We start from the raw sequence: 17,403 nt of genomic DNA, 5'->3' as shown, positions 1-17,403 counted from the left end.
CTCAGACAGGTAGGAAAAACTGAAATCTACATAGAATTTCCTTAAAATGATACAGTGCAAAAGGAATTAATTCAATCATGGGGAGTGACACTGTAATTTCAAATAGTGCAAGGGTAAAACCGTTTCTAAGAGGGAAAACAAAGATAGAAAGTTTTCCTGAAAGAAAACATGGATGTAACAAAATACTGAGGTGCAATATCCAAAGTGGAACAGGTTATTAATCCCAGAGGACTAGACAAGTGACAGTTGAAAAGATGCTTCTACCTTCGGTTGAACACATTAACAACCGATATTGACCGGGTAGAGGTGCCTCTGGGATCCCCTACATCCTGTGTAAATGTCAGTCTTTCTACGACAGAAATGTAAGGAGTTAAGAAACAGTTTTAATATGTTTCCGATTTATTCTCAGCCTCGGAAAAGATCTCGGGGTGTCAGACTGATAGATCTCCCCACAACTAATCCTCTCTTGTTCGACCCTGCATAGTGATCTGTGCTCTCTTTAATTGATTCAACTTGACTCTACAAATCCTCCCCGGGCGGGTTTTCATTGTTCACCCAGAATAGAATTTCACGTTTTATTGCTCAGTTTTTGAAGCATTTATAGGTTAATGTTCTTCCAGGTCCTTCTTTTTGGATTCTGATTTGTCTCTCATTAATGCCATTTCTCCTTCAGGGTTTTCTCTAGTTTTGGTTCCTGATATCGGGTTGCAAACTATGGAGAAGTGTGGCTCAATGGTTAGAGCGGCAGACCCTGATGCAGAGGTCTGGCTCGGACCAGGGTTCAATTCCCGCCTCGGCGGGTCTTGGGCTCAATTTCCCCAGAACCCGATAATTCTTGCCTCGGTGCCTATTCTAATCATGGGTCCCACTCTGCAACTCTGGGCAATAGCTTGCTTAATCTCCACAACGGCCCCAAAAGCGCTAGGATGCCTGGCTTCACCTTGGGGGTGCCCAGGAGTGGGCACTTCACAGGGAAAGGCCAGGAAGGGTTCCACAGCGGTATGTGCACAGCGCCTGAGAGACCCTTTCGGGGGGGTGCGGAGCGCTATATAAATGCACTACATTTATATTTACTACATTTTGACAAAGGCAGAAGCCACAATCTAGGCTTACAGAACAAGTCTGGGCATGAGAGTTCTATTTTGGTCCCTTAGGAGATGATATTGACACCATCGTCAGCCTGAATTTCTTAGTCTGATTCACTTCGATTGTCTGCATTAATAAAGTGCAGTGCTGTTTTTTGTCCTACAGCCAACCTTTGGCGGAATTCAGTGACTGGATTCATAGCAAATAAACTCTATACTTTTCATGGAAATCTCAAATTCTGTGTTCTTCTGCACCATCAGTGGATAACAAGTCATCATATAACAGAGTTCACAAATCTTTTGTGCTCCACCCCTCATCACCTTTTACTCTTGAAACTGTTCAATTCCGAGCTAAGCTATAAAGAACCTCGGTAGAACTTGCACAGTAAAATGTGTGGTTATCGGACTGGTTTTCAGGGCATATCCGTTCACCCCCAGTTGGAGGATGTTTACCCCAGGAAACCGTGTTGATGGCACAGTAAGGTGCTCAGCTGTGACAGGCAGTCTGAATAAGGGGTGGGGCTTTTTTTCCCTTGTCCTCTAGTGCTCTGATCTAACAAATGCTGAATTTGCAACTTACCTCACTCAAAAATGTTTGCTAAAATGCCTGAGGCTTTCATTTATGTTCCAGGGGCTTTGTTTCCTCTGTTGCTTTTTTGTTTTTACTCATTGAAGGGTTCAGTGAGAAATTTTCACAATGGACATACTGACTGTCATTCTTTTTCGCACCCTCCCGCCAACAAAGTCCACACACACAGTTCTTCGCGCTGGATTTGCACTTTTACTGTATATGTGGTATTCATTTTATCTACTTGGTGTCTCCCCTAGTGGTTGACCACATGAATGTATTCACCACTTGGACAGAGCCATTGACACACATCAGAACTGAGTCCATTTTCCATCAGGGAATCTTCTCTCAGCTCTCACCGCAGTGAATGGGGAATTTTTAATTTGATCGTTGGTAGTATCAGTGATGATGTCTGATGTGGAATCCCAGCATCCCCCCGTTTCAGATTGATTCCCTGACGGTGAAATAGCGGCGATTAATCCCAAGCTGTCTATCCTTTATGATTTGAACACGGCTCCGGTAGTGCTGATCATTGAGAGCCTCTGGACTTAACTCGACAGTAAAGTCTTTCTGCGGTTGAGTAAGTCATGCGCTTATTTTGGGAGCGCTGTTCTTTTGTTAATTTATTTCTATTTTGTCCACTAAGTTACCCATTTGATTTTAGGTGGCTACCACTCTCCTCGCCCCTTTTTCGTTACCATCCAGGAGGTTGAAACCTTCTACCTTTGACGATTATATGACGTCTTAGAGTCCTGTCCTTTGACAGATAGGGTAACTTCTTTAAATAATTCTAATTCATTTATTTCCCCTGATTTGAGACTGATTAGCCTTACACTCGTTTAATTTTGTTTTTTAGGTGCCCACACCCCCTTTCCACACGCACCCCAGTCCTGATGAAGACCCCATCTCGTAAGGTCGCAATGAGTACCTACATCACATAAGGGGTCGAAACGTCGACACAACACCATTGCCAATATTATCACTAGTACATGATGCACTGTGATCTTCTATATATATGGTTTTTCTCAGAACTGTAGATATTCTAATCATGATTTGATTTGGATGCAATACGCGGCAGAGATTTAATGATGCCGATCAATTTGATTGTGTTCTGAATGGATTTATTATTGTATTCACTTCCTTCTAAATCCCACACTCAATCACTTACCTTCCTACTCCTCCTCTTCTGGGCACTTTTATGACTTTTAAATTGTTGCCTTAACTATGGACCTCAGTAAAACAATCATAATTGTTCAATGTGATTAAAATGGCATTTGAACTTCTTTGAATTTTTTGGTTAATTGTTTTTTAACGTTTGTTTTGAATGATTCTGTATGCTGGGACCACTTCTCTCATACTGCTCTATACCCAGGTCCCAGTGACTTTGTATGGGTTTACCCTTTCTTTAACTACTGATGTGGAATCCCAGAAACCGGCTTGGGCAGCCAGGTTAGCGGTAGGTTTTTAAGTAGGGTAGCTTGTACCAAAATCTACAACATGCATACATGCATCGCAAGGGACGGACGCATCTGCAGGAGACATTCTGAGGAACAAATGATATGGCGCACCATCTCACGTCAGAGCTCACGACCTTTAGTAACATTATATAGCACAACGCAACACCTAGGGGCAAAAAAGGTTTATACCGCTGGATACCAAACTGTAGCAATAGCCCAGCGCAACAAAGTTCAACATATTTGAGAAAGATGCACGCAGTGGCGTCACGCAAATTGATGGGGCAGCTTAAGTGTTCCAGCGTAACAAAGTTCAACATTTTTGAGAAAGATGCACGCAGTGGCGTCACGCAAATTGATGGGGCACCTTAAGTGTTCCAACGCAACAAAGTTCAACATATTTGAGAAAGATGCACGCAGTGGCGTCACGCAAATTGATGGGGCACCTTAAGTGTTCCAGCGCAACAAAGTTCAACATATTTGAGAAAGATGCACGCAGTGGCGTCACGCAAATTGATGGGGCACCTTAAGTGTTCCAGCGCAACAAAGTTCAACATATTTGAGAAAGATGCACGCAGTGGCGTCACGCAAATTGATGGGGCACCTTAAGTGTTCCATATCCCACAGATATTTATTGACCTGGGGCTAAATGTCTCGCGCCGCAGCGTCTAGATGCGCAGTGTAGTATTCTGGTCGCATTCGTGGTTTGTTACGGACACTTTGTCGAATAAACCAGTCCAGCTGCGATATTATCAAAGGCAGATCGGGAAATCCAGCGCTCCCGCAGGGCGTAGCGTGCATCGCAAACGTTCAATGCGTTCACCTGAAGCCTCTCTCAATACACACGAGTAATCGCGGACAGCCGCCGTGTGTTCCGGATGGTTAATCGCTTCACTGCGTTATCTTTTCTCATTCGTCACACCAAGCCTCCACTTGAAGGAGGAATAAAGCCTGGGCCTGTAGCTATGGTGTAGCACGAGGAATGCGCCGGAGACGATGCTCTGCTGGGGCCCTCTACGGGCAGACGGCGCTGCTACGGCTGCCACATCCCTCCAGGCCTCCGCCCGAACCCCCTACGGTTCATTAGTGCCGACAAACAGGACAAGATGGGTTTGGGAATATAGATTAGAGTCTAATAAATAGGGCAGAAACTGCGTTAGGTTGATGGGACAATCAATAAGCTCTCAGCTTTGCAGACATTTGCCAATTATCTTTCATTACCTACGTTTCAAATGATCAGGTTCCAGCACATCAGCACCGCTGAGTGGAGCATGAGGGATGTTTCTGTAACTGGAGAAACACCAGGGCTGCTGCATCCCGCGGACCGTGGCAGGTGTCTGGGTACCAGGATGGATGCGTTTGATGCAACACACTCTAAAATCTAATGCAATCCCAAAGCCGATTTCACTGCCAGGCCTGCCCGGGTATAAGTAAGGGCTCCCGTATCTGAAGGTCCTAATAAGACGTCACTGCTGCCAAAGAGGGCAGCTCCTTTATAACCAGTTATGGGTTTAGGGGGCATGGGTAGGGTAACGAAGCCCTTGCACTGCCCAAGCGTTAGGATGCCCATTGACTAGGCTCGTTGTTCCCTATCCCTGTGGAAGGGCTGGAGGAGGGAGAGATATAAAGCGGCACACGTCTCTCATTGATGAGCAGCAGAGACTGCACTGTGTTGCCGCAGTGGTGGAAGACAGTATGTGGTGCGCTGTGTGTGGGAACGCCTCTACCAGCGGTGGTTGTCGCCCGAGTGGCCTCTGAACAGTGCAAAGGAAAATGATAATAACAGAACGATATCATTTTATTTTTACTACGGAGCCAGGTTAGGGCGAGGCTGGGCTCGTGTCACAGAGAGGAGTGGTTGGTGCACCATAAGTGTGCATGACAGTTTGGCCATCATGCACACTCAGCATGTGCTCCACCGGCTGCATTGCATAACCTGGGTGGAGAAAATGCACAGGCTCCCCACTCCTTGTCTGAGCGCCTAACCAGGCCGCTCAGACCAATCATGACGCTGCTGTCATGCTGGTGACAGCAGCGTCATGATAGGCTAGGGGAGTCTGTAAGCCTGGGTGCTGCCGGGAGCCAGGGAGGACGGAGGAGAGGCAGCAGCTGGCGAACAGCAGGTAAGGCTTCTTTTTCACCCCGCCACGGTTCCCTACCAGCTGCTACTCGCCTCTTCCACAGCATGTTGCATCCTCTGCACCTCAACCGGTCTTTTTAAAGGACCACAGAAACTCATGCTGCTTGCCAAGCTCCTTTCATTGTGGAAAAGACAAGTTTTGGTAGGTTACCTCTACCCGTATCTCTCCTGCTGTGGACTCTGAGTACTCATGTGCATGGTTGCACTTCTTTGAGGCAATGGGAAGTAAGCATAACTGCACATAACTGCGTTGCTTGTTTACATCTGACACTTTTTTGACTGAGTTTATGACATTTTTGGCTGCATCGATTTTATTAAATATTGTATGATGCATGTTTGATCCAAGCAGTAGCAGTGTGCTCCCATCCCCCTTCTGTTTCAAAAAGGCTCCCTTGAGATTAACAGCACTAACCTGCACCAACTTTGGTGAGACACTCTGCAAAATTTCAAGTAAGCATTTAAAGTGAACTGCATGTACCAGGATGCAAAGAGGCGAACTGTGCTGGGAGGTAGCAGTGTGCTCCCATCCCCCTTCTGTTTCAAAAAGGCTCCCTTGAGCCACCGGGCTGACGAGCTCATGGGAGGCACCTGTGCGCCAGGGAGAGGTACAGAGACCTGAGAGGATTGTGGCAGCTTTCTCAGCAAACCCCAGAAGAATTTTGTTTTATCTCTACTGAAGAAGGATGAAATCCAGAAACACATGTGTCTAGAGATTAACAGCACTAACCTGCACCAACTTTGGTGAGACACTCTGCAAAATTTCAAGTAAGCATTTAAAATTGAACTGCATGTACCAGGATGCAAAGGGACGAACTGTGCTGGGAGGTAGCAGTGTGCTCCCATCCCCCTTCTGTTTGTCACTTATTTGGCATATGCTAGTTTTGTTTTAATGTTCTATACCTTGCTTTATTGCTCTTTTGTGGCTGGAGTAGTTAGGTTTGTGATCTAGCTCTATTTAGTGCTACTGAACAGTGACAAGTTGTCAAATAAAAGGAGCTTGGGGTTGTGATGGGTGAATGAGAAAGCAGTGTTGTGTGTCTAGTGCACAGTGCTAATTTATCAGTGCTGCTGGAGAGCAGCATATTAGAATCCCTGTGGCTCTTAGCGCTGCGTTGACGGCATGGAAGGGTGGCGTACGAGTTGTAGTGAGTGCTAAGGTAAGGTTACCGAATAAGTCTGTCCCTGTTTAGTGCAGTTAAGAGTGTGACAATTCGCCATCAGTAGGTCTCGAGTGTTCAGTGCTGCTGAAGTACGAAGTGTTGCTACCTGATTGGCCAGTGGTGCTGTGTCGGTACCCTGAGAATATGGTGTCTATGGGTCTTGGGGTTATTAGCGCAGCTAGAGGGTACTGATGTAGTTTTGGTGTTGGCTTCGGAGATTCAGAGATGATGGGTTTAAAGTTGGGATGTGTATAGTACTGGACGCAGTGTATGCAGAAGATTACACCACTGTTATCCGGTGACTTTGAACAGTTTTGTAGGCCTTGTGGTGTCCTGGCTGCGCTTAGTACTGTAAAGGAATGACACAGTGCCACATGAATGGCTCTTGGCTCTGTGTTGTTGCATGACAGAGTCACATTACTCCAACAAAGAGGGCCAGGTTCAAGCCAGATTTTGAGTATATGCCTAGACGATAAATTTACAGACAGTTAATCTTAATAATACATCATTTGCATACTCTAAGAATCTGATGTGGATCTGTATTGGACTCTCCAAATACATTTTTTTTTATTTGGCTCTGATGGATGCAACCTTGTTAGGTTCAGGCAGGTGACACCCAGTCCTGAATTCCCCCAAGCACTTCATTAACACACAGTGACCACTGAGTACCTGACAAGCAGCAGTCGACAGCTCACCAAGGACCCAACTGGTCTGCATGCATCAGCGCAAAACCTACATGAAGACGGATACCCTATAAGCGGAGTGCCCATACCCCTTGATGAGTTTTCTGGACTGATCTAAGCCTCCCATTGAGGATTGGAAGTCAATGCCCCACTGCCACAACATAGTCCCAGTTCTCCTAGTACAACAGCCTGTGTGGCACTGTCAGATCAATGGCTTTTCCCCGGGGCGTATCCTGTGCCATTCCCCTAGTTATAGGGCTCCGAAGCCATGAACTCCAGTCATGCCTAGCAAGCAACGGATGCTGGGCATAGCTAGATCTCCCTGCACACAATGGATTAGAGGTGGGTAGAATTAACATTTTGTCTACAAAGTATTCTAAAGTTTACAAACCTTGCATTTTACCATCGTTACAATTTTGTAAACTTCGCAAAACACCATTTACATAACAATTTTCTTGTGAAAAAACTTCTACTAGTACGTTTTTGTTGTTTTCATGTAAACCCTACATTTACCTCAAACCTAATTGTATTTCTCCATTTAAACTTTGGAACGTTGGCAAGGCTGCAATTTTATTATGCTAATGGGATTATGAGGCATGGAGGAGGGACAAACCATGCAGCAAGGTCATATTCATCATATGGCAACAATCTAAATCTTTCCTCTCATTCTGTGGTAGTAATATTTTCATCTACTTAAGCTAGAAACAACATTTTGTGTGAAATCTACAGATTATGTTCCAAATGTGGTAAATCCATAGCTATGTGGTAAACACTAGAGCCACCGAATCACATAAATCCACTGGCCCTCACTGCTGTCCATTGTTTTGTCAACAACGTAATTATGAAAGTTAAACAAAACCGAACCCTTCGAATTCCAATTGTTAGCTGCTCTTTGACAAAAACATCTTCTTCAAGCTAAGTAGCACCTAAATTAAAACGTAACAAAAAAAATACATAATGTGTAATAATGTCCTATATTTTCATTCTGGTGACATTTTCAAACCACTCTGCTATGACGTCACTAGAACTACTTGATGCAAAACTGGACCACATCACACAGTTACTCATTATGTTTTCTACACACACAGAAATAAATCTATCTATCTATCAGTCCTCTGCTCCTTTTGCTTCCAGCCTGTTTTGGAAAAAACGGACACGGACCTCAAATTGCTAGTGCATATATTCATTTAATGCAGACAGTCTGCCATAACACGTTTCATCCTGGATAGGCCTTGATCATAGTATATATATGTGAACAAGGCCGCATGTCTGGCGGCCGAAACGCGTCACTTTTGGATATCTTTATGTTGGAATAAAGACACTTGATTCATCATCGCTTGTGGAGTCTGTGCCTTGGTGTTGCGCCGGTGTTACTGGACCAGCCCTAGGATTTTCTTTGGAGATATATATATATATATATATATCATGAATCTTAAATTATTTTTAAATTTCCTTGAACCTACACCGAGGTTAGATTCAGCCACATTCACTGGATCCCTGAGAGTTTTACAGACATCTTTCTCGCTGAATAAGTTATAGGAGGATAAGTGCTAACCCCCATGTTAATTCACATACTGAAACAATTTTCCTTCTACAGCAGAAACCTCTGGATGGATTTTCACAAAACAAGGCTAATGTTAAGTGGCCTGGTCCAACTCTCAATATTTTTGGGATTTAATGACAATTAGTTCAACATTTGTTGCGAACACCCATCTCCTCCAATTCCCTCCCTAATAAAAACAAGAGGTCAAATGAGGTGACAAAAATAGTGATTTATTTCCAACTGGTAAGGAAGGGGGGATACTATTTTGAAACTGTAAAATCTGTAAATACTCTCAGAAAATTAAATTATGCCAACTGAATGAGGGAACATTATTCTCTTTGTTCCATGAAGGATCTGCACATCTAGAAGATCTGTGGATCCTTGTAAACGAATTGGCGGACCACAAATGAAAAGCGTTGTTTCGACAGCCATTACAGGATGCGAGGAATCCATGAATGCCTGTGGATTCCACATTGTAGAAAACAAATATTGAGAGTGCAAAGGGCTTCCAAAGCACACCCAAACCCTAGGGCAGACAAGGGGGTCCCAGAAGGGTACATACTAAGTTGTATTCACCTCATGAGCCACAGAGCCACCATTTTGGCTCCATGTGTTCTGTGGATTTGAGTAGCATTTGTGAAGCTCAAGAAGCTAACTGAAGTCACAGATCTCTGGCACCATTTTAGATCTGTATATCTTGAAAAAAATGAAATACACGGACCTCTGTGCACATAAGTTGGGCATAGGGGCTGACTGTTGGGTAAAACAGCTGCCCCTCCCTCACAGTAGATTTTCCATCCTGCAGGGTGATGGCATTTTCACATTTTACTCCACGGGGGATAAAATCAGGCTCCCTGGGAACATTTAATTACTCTAGGTGCATGTGGTGGAGAAGATGGGACATCTCAGTTGATCCCTTGATTCTGCGGTGGGGTGGGATGGTGCATGCTCATGTGTGACTGATCATTAGTCAAGGCTGGGGAGCCAACAAGAGATGGTGAGGGCTCCCTCACAGGGGTCCCCCTCCAAGGACAATGCACAAAACCTGGAAACCGGTAAGGAAGATGTAATAATCATCTGTCTGTGTTTAAAGGTAAATGTCTGATCACCTATAACTTGATACAACTGCTCACTCCTGCCATGAGAAATCTAATAAAATACTTTTCCTGACTACCTACTTTGTCATCACTTTCGAAAATGAATGTATGATACCAATTAGTTCCTTATTGATCTCATGAAGTCTCTGCAAACAAATGGCCATGATGCAAATTAGGTGCACTTTCCTTAGTATGTTGTAATTCATGATTTGATGGCTGTACACTTGAGGAACTTACACACATTTACCTTCACCTTTATTACTGAAAGCATATTGTCCTTTGGTAATTCCTTACACCTATATACCTTTTTTTGTTCTTGATTTTTAAAATCTTGGTTGAATACATAATTCAATCTTTCTAAATTCGGTGATTCAGTGACCATAAAAGATGCACAATACAAAACAATCACATAAAATACATACAAGGCAATTTCGAATCCATTATCATGTATGATCAATTAAAACATGTCAGTAATGGTCACAAACATACAGAAGTGACAATTCATATAACGGTTGCAAACACAGGCGTATTGATCGCTGTATATAAGCTGCAATCGCAAAACATATTTCTACAGATGGTAATGTTAGTAAAAACTCCATGTCAGTCCTGCACTGTCTACAGTTCACTTTCCTCAGGAGGGGGTAAAATAAGCACTTTCCTTAGTGAAGAATAATATTTACAAAAAAGGATAAAGTACATTATGCTTTGTGAAGACTGTCCATCACATAGGCAAACAGGAAAATTGGCAGCAAATGTGCCCTGCCTCCGGCACACTAAAAGGAAATTGTCAGTATTAAGACACAAGATAAGAAAGAACCTATGGTGTAGGCTTCAACCTAGGTTAAATAAGGCTCAATATCACAAAAAATGTAGATTTACGCATTTCCAGCAGTTGTAGGCATTTCAACACTTTTTGACATGCTTTCCTCAGCACATTTGACTTTAAATCATTTTTTCAATGGTCTACAAAAGCTGGAAGAAAACACACTGGAATATAAAAGATCTCTTCTAGATCCAGCCAGTTTTAGATCTTACATATGTATGCAGTCCACTGAATTTTTGAACTATTTTCCATTTCCAAAAATGCAGACTAGGCAGTCCACTGTCAGCTTGGCCATTCCAGGATCTGGGTTAGTGGCCATGGAATATATTAACAAGCACTAGAGTGCGTAGAAACAAGACCACCATCAGGAAAAGAAACCCGAAACAAGCCCATCTCCAAAACAACATTAGTATGACACCAAAGGCAAACAAAACATGTTTTGTTTTCAAGTTAGCAGCCGGAGATAATGTGGCGTAACATACAGAGCTACGGACCGTGGGACTGCGGAACCAGGTTCGAGTCTCGGCTTTCCCCATGCCTACCAAAAAAATGCTGATTTAAACAAAATTAAACAACGGCAGACTCGAAATACAGATGAAAGCCAGCAATGGTTGAACTCCCTTCCAGTGAACAAATAAACCTTGCAAATACTATACAAGAAAATATATGCGCAAAGTATCATAACTAACAGTAAGAGTAAAAGAACACCACAGGGGCAGTCCTCAAAGGAGTTTACAAAAGTCAACAAGGAGGGAAGGACTAGTAACCGTATTCACCAAACAAAAGTCAGAATGTACGAAAGACAGTAAGAGAAACAAATCAAAAAGATGAGCGGTGCTTGAAGCCCATATTGTAGATACAGCATGTCTCGAAGAGACAGCGTGCATGCGTTGCCTAGGCGTGAACTAAAAAGGGATATTTTCCCTTGTTCTGGATCCACAGATTATTATATGTGTTTTGTACTGATTTACCAGCAAATCTAAACTATTCCAAGTCGCAAAACTGATCTAATAAATGCTGCAGTCCAATCGCACTAATAAAACAGTTTCATTGGCATAGATTAAGACCGCTATACTACATTTGCCAACCATGGGGAAATCAACTCTAAGATTCTGTAAATGTTTTTTCTAGGCCAATGACATTTAATAAAAAAAGGGGGAACCAATACACAACCTTGATGCATACATTGATCAAATTCAAAACTGTCATTTCCCCTGCCGGGCCACACCTAGCACTCGCTGTTACTTCCAGGTGGAGTTCTCTTAGAAAGTTTATGATACTGGGCTCGACCCACAACTACGTCATATTTACTCAGAGTTTTGACCTATTGTCGGAGTCGAAGGCCGAGCTCAGAACCATGAAAACTGCATAAACTTTACCTTCCTTTACTATAGTATATTTATTCATTAATAGGTAAAGATTAAATACATTTAATATTCACATGTTATCTGGACTGCAGCAAGGCCCTCTATAACCCTGTCTCCGCAGAGAGCAAATACAATTATGTACTCAGGTCATTCACCCACCCAATATGAGAATCGCTACTCTTAACGGATCAAAAAATTCAACAGAACATTCATTCTATAGGGAGGGATCTTCATGCATCAGTTTGAGGTGTTGTTTTCATTCATTGCATTCAAAGAAGCATCTTCCGTCATATTCAGTGTCAAGGAGGATTTAATACTACTGCTTCATTATTTGTTTGGCTGATGCAGTACTGGGTAAAAACACATGTGGGTGTTGTCCAGTACTCTTCATATGCTGTAAAAAAGCACTTGGAAGTACACAGGGCACTAGTTACATTTGTTTTTCCTAATCCTATGTGTACTCAATTTCCACAATGAGGGAAATTATGTAGATATAGGGTTTAGGATAGTGGTGAAATTGTACCTTTTTTTCCCCAGAGGTCGAATCATATGTCCCTTCGCATTCCAAGCTGGAATATTTGTTTTCTGTGCCCTTTCTCACAACCAGATCACTTGGGGGTAAACTCAAATGTATAGATATTGATAGGAAAAGTATGGCAAATGATTGTGATATCTATACAGTTACGGCGCTGTGGATTTGCATGTACCTTTTCATTAACATTCATGCGACTGCAGAAATCTTCTGGAAACCTCCAGACCAAAATACAGATTCTATTCTCATGGAACAAGATTTGAATGTTTTGTGCAATCGATTATTACATTTTTCTTTATGTTAGTCTGACTTTACACATAATATGTGTCACAAAACAGCTGCATAGTTTGTTATTTCAATATATTTGAATATTTAAATTCATCTCAACTATGATGTATTATTTCATAAAACTTCCCAGGATAAAGTTGAAAATGTGCTCCTGCAAGGATTAGATCTCGCGTTGGAACTAATTTCCGGACTGTTTAGTAATTCACAACGAACTTCTGGGGCACCCCTCCGAGTTAGAGTCTGCTACAGTTTCCCAAGATTACTCAAATTAGTCTGTATTTCCGCACATGTTAAGGCACTGCTTAAGTACATTTGCTCTTGCTAACTTTCTTTGTGTTTGCTTCGGCCCTCATCGCTGGTTTAAGGGTTAGTCTACTATGTTGTTTATGACTGTCAGATGGGATTCATGAATATAATGGCACAAGATAATCAAATTACCTCTGAGCCTCCCTTTCACCTAAGGAAAACAGTGGCACTCATTTATACTCTTCACAGCCCACTCTTCAAAATTCAAACCCTTTCAATTAACTCGATGTCCAGTCATTTGACTTTTAGCAATTCAGGTTTATTCTTTATCATTTACTGTGCCAAATTTTGAACTAAACCTACTACATTTATACAGACGTTTGTTGCAGAGGTTTCTGTAGCCACCCTTTTAATGCTTCTCAGTAGTCCCTCAGGCAGTAATTTACAAGTTCTCAAATAGCTCTAACAGACCCTTCCATTTCTCACCCCACACCTACTTACCCCTTAAGTTATGTTATGTTATGTTATTTTAATTTATTCAGCGCACAGCTACTCGGAAGTGTCCTGGCGCTATAGACCGCTGGGGAACCCATCCTGGCTATCCCTGTGAGATGGTCCCTTTCTGGGTATCTCCAAGGTGAAACCAGGCATCCCCGGCGTCTGTGGGGGGCCGTTGTAGAGATGAGGCAAGCTTAATGCCCAGAGTTGCTGAGTGTGTTCCTGGTTAGAGTAGGTACCGAGGCGAGAATTATCGAGTCCGTTTTGACCCTGGTCCACGACCCTGCCGCGTCAGGAATTGAACCCTGGTCCCTGGCCGATTCTCTGCTTACGGATCAGCCGCCTCTAACCAGTGAGCCACACCTCTCCTAGTGACAACAATATAGTCTCTAAAAGACCGTCCCGTAGTTTCTAGAGATCATCATTTTTTTAAATTTAAATTTCTTTATTTGCATTTTCGATATAGACAGTCATAACATACACGAGATGTATTTTACAGTGTGTGCGTCACTTTGTGACTTGTGTTCTTTGCTTTACATTGTACAGGCCCAATAGTCCGGGCAAATTGGTAATGCAAGATAGTTATGAGTGCTTGATACATTTAGGTCTGGCATACAGTGTGGTAAAGTCAGGGCCGGACTGGGAACCAAAACCGGCCCCAGCAAAGTGCTCGGCCGCCCCCTCACCGCCTCGCGGGGGGTTGGGGGTGCCACCGAGCTCTTTGCCAGGGCCGTTTTCAGCCGATTTTGTTACAGGGCCGATTTTGCAGCTACGCTGCAAAAACGGCCCTGTAACAAAAACCTCAGGGGCCCAAAACCGGCCCCCACCCGTGCGACGCACCGGGGAATTGCCCGGTGCCCGCTACGGCCAGTCCGGCCCTGGGTGAAGTATATCGTATATTTGCAGTGCCATTGTATTGCTTCAAGCATATCTTGCAGCAAATGTTTCACTGAGTCTGTGTTGCCTGAGACCATCATATAGTCCAGCGGTCCTTCCACTTTGTGTCTTTGTACCTGCACACGTCAGGATTCAAGTTGACTCAATGTTTATCCTTTGGCTCCCCACCAGGAAGAAAGGTGGTTATCAGGGGCAATATACATGGAGCACTGGGGTGCAAAGGGCATGTGCGCCCACTTTGCGTGCCCCCCTGAGCATAATGGCATTACAGAAGGGGTCTCTGCTGCTTGTGTGGTCTCTTCTGTAATACTGATAGTGGTGATGTACAATTTGCACAAGCACTATCATAAGAGGGTTTTCCTTCATTTATTGGGGGTGTGGCCCATTGCAAATGAGTAAATATCTAGGCCTCTGCACCCACGCTGTATTATATAAGCAGATGCAGAGGCAAACAGGTCTTTAGAAGAAGCAGTCACAAAAAGGTGGTTCACTGTCAGTGAGCCCAAGGGCCACCCTTTAACACGGTGAAAGGGGGTCCAGATATCCCTATTAGTAATATGGGCCCAGCTGGATTGAGGGTGTATGGAAAGATGACAGTGAGGGGTGTTTTGTGAATGAGGGACATATTCATGATCGGCCAGGGACATATTCATGATCGGCCCGGGACATATTCATGATCGGACATTCTCCGCTTTCTTTTACCTCCAGTCTGGCCAAGCCTTACAATATTTCTCTCTTTTGGATCTTTCACCTGCACAAAGTGGGCATTTCCCTATTCCCCTCTAGAATTCAAAGCTGGTTTAAGTCAGGGCGTAAGTCCCTGGATTACTGAAGAAGAGCCTGGAATAGCTCAGGGACGGGCCTGAATAAGGCAGCCAGGATGGGTAAAGAGGGACGAGGTGCAATTGCACAACGTGGCTGCCTCGATGAGTGCTGCAGGAATTAGCAAAGCTGGGATTGAGGTCTTCGGTGGCGGTGCACGGATAGACCGGAAAAGGTGAATTAAGGTCCAGAGCTCGGTGGCTGGGATGCAGGACCTCTTTACCCATCCCGGCTGCCTTATTCAGGCCCGTCCCTGAGCTGTTCCAGGCTCTTCTTCAGTGACCCAGGGACTTACGCCCTTGCTATTGCCTTATAATTTGGCACCAATTTTCAGGCTTGTATTAAATTGTCCTGATGATGATCCTAGTATTATGCTAAAGGATCGAAACGTCGTCCACTTGCTAAAACAGCTTGCACATTAATCGATTGTGATAAAACAAGTGCAGCGGCTGTCGTCTCTAAGCTTGGTCTAATTATTTGCATTCTTTACAAGCTCTTTTTTTGTCTTGCCTGAATGTTTTAGTCTAAATGTACGTTTTAAGATTACGTAGGACGCAGGCCTGTGTCCCACCTTATTGTTGTGTGTTTATCTTTTTTGGCTTTGATCATTCATTAAAATTCACTGTTCGGCTTAACAGTTTCAATACAGCACTGATTCTAGTCTATATTAATCACAGCTCTATCCGGTTTCTTTATAAGGACCACTGCTTACTTAAAATATTAAATTAATCCTCTGGCAGTCACACAAAATAAAAGTGCTGTTCTTACACATTTGCACCCATGATGTACTCTTCATTCAGGGCAAAAAACATCTCTGGTCCTAAAAATCCTTCTGGGGTTCATGGAAACGAGTGTGTTTATTTCCCAGACAATCTCCTTATCATTCCGACAACAGTCATTTCAAATGACGTGCTGCTCCAATGGCAATTTATCAGTCGAAGAAGGTGAAAAACAGAGAGATGGGTAGTAATCACAGGTCTAGGTGGCTGGGATCAAATGAGCAACCTTAAATGGAAGAAAACATTAGTTTCCTATTTCCCGAGTCCCCCACTGTTGTGCTAGAAGTTCTTCCTTTCACTTCATCAGAACCGAGACCTCTCATCTGAGTTGACCATGCTGCAACACTAGTGATCGCTGCCAACTTGTGAGCCACTTCTCATCGCCAAGCTCCAATTCTGTTTTCGTTATCTAGATCAGGCACCGTACCTCCCTGATATCTCAGTATATGAGATACCACATTCTCCCAATCAGGATGTGGGGTCTCTCTTGCAACAACCCTCCAAATCCTCTAACTGCAGATATAGCCTCAATATTAAGCCTATGTCCTCATGACCTTCTATTAAGTTTCACCTACATAGAGATTACCACAGACAGGTTATAAGAACCAGCACAAGTTGACATCTCACAGTGCACTCAAGATAAGCTAACAGTCATGGACCACTCTGGACTTCTTTCACACAACATCCTTTTCTAGTTCCTCTAGAACCTCATCCAGTTTGTAAGTGATTTGTGCATTATTGTAGTTTACATTCATTGTGTAATTATCCACTTCAAACCTCAATTGCCACTGATCTGCTATTTTTTTAATGGTACTTTACATTCCCTTTTCGGTCAGGCATTGGGTATAACCCTTCTGCTTTCTCGTTTTTAGGTCTCGCCTACACAGTGCACATGCACTGCATAGGAGACCTTTAGCCGTCGTGCAGCTCTTTCTACAAAGCATATACTCGTGCTTGTGGCGGCATATGCCTTGCGGGAGTGCGCAGCGGTGTGCCACAAGCACGAGTATGTGCTTTGAAAATCAGAAGACTGCTCTCCCCAGCGCGCGTGCCCGTGCACCACTCGCGGGCTAATTAACTTTTGCGGCCTTGGGGCCGCGCTTGTGTTTCACTGCTTGTTTTCTCAGCAGTAGAATTTTGTTTATTTACTTTGCAGTGCACGCCTCATATGTAAAACATTTGCAAACGGCCAAATGAGATCTTCATCAGAGTAATCTTTTAACGCTTACGTAAAATTGTTTTTCTCTTCTATTTCCTAATATTTGCAATGTTCACAAACCAATGTGCAGTGCCTGTGTTTGAAATTGGGTATAACTTAAAGTTTTGTCGCTTTAAAAATGTAACCGCTGACAACAAAACGTATTTTGTAATTGACATGTGAGTGTTGCATTTATATTAAAATTCTCGCCTTACTCCTCTGC

At 43.4% G+C, this 17,403-nt stretch overlaps 1 protein-coding gene and 1 long non-coding RNA gene across 6 annotated transcripts in view; one reads left to right on the top strand and one right to left on the bottom strand.

Moving 5' to 3' along the window:
• GPM6B (glycoprotein M6B) overlaps positions 1-17,403 on the bottom strand; it is a 367,605-nt gene that overhangs the window by 43,562 nt on the left and 306,640 nt on the right. The window lies entirely within an intron of this gene.
• LOC146805300 (uncharacterized) lies at positions 2,122-2,916 on the top strand. The gene is made up of 3 exons (XR_014967448.1): positions 2,122-2,233; positions 2,318-2,424; positions 2,510-2,916. It is a non-coding gene; the product is annotated as an uncharacterized LOC146805300 (long non-coding RNA).

This window comes from Triturus cristatus, chromosome 8 (assembly GCF_964204655.1).
Source record: "Triturus cristatus chromosome 8, aTriCri1.1, whole genome shotgun sequence".
NCBI classification, from domain to species: Eukaryota; Metazoa; Chordata; class Amphibia; order Caudata; family Salamandridae; genus Triturus; species Triturus cristatus.
Note: the sequence above shows the minus strand (reverse complement) of the source record. Positions and strands in the feature narration are given on the sequence as shown.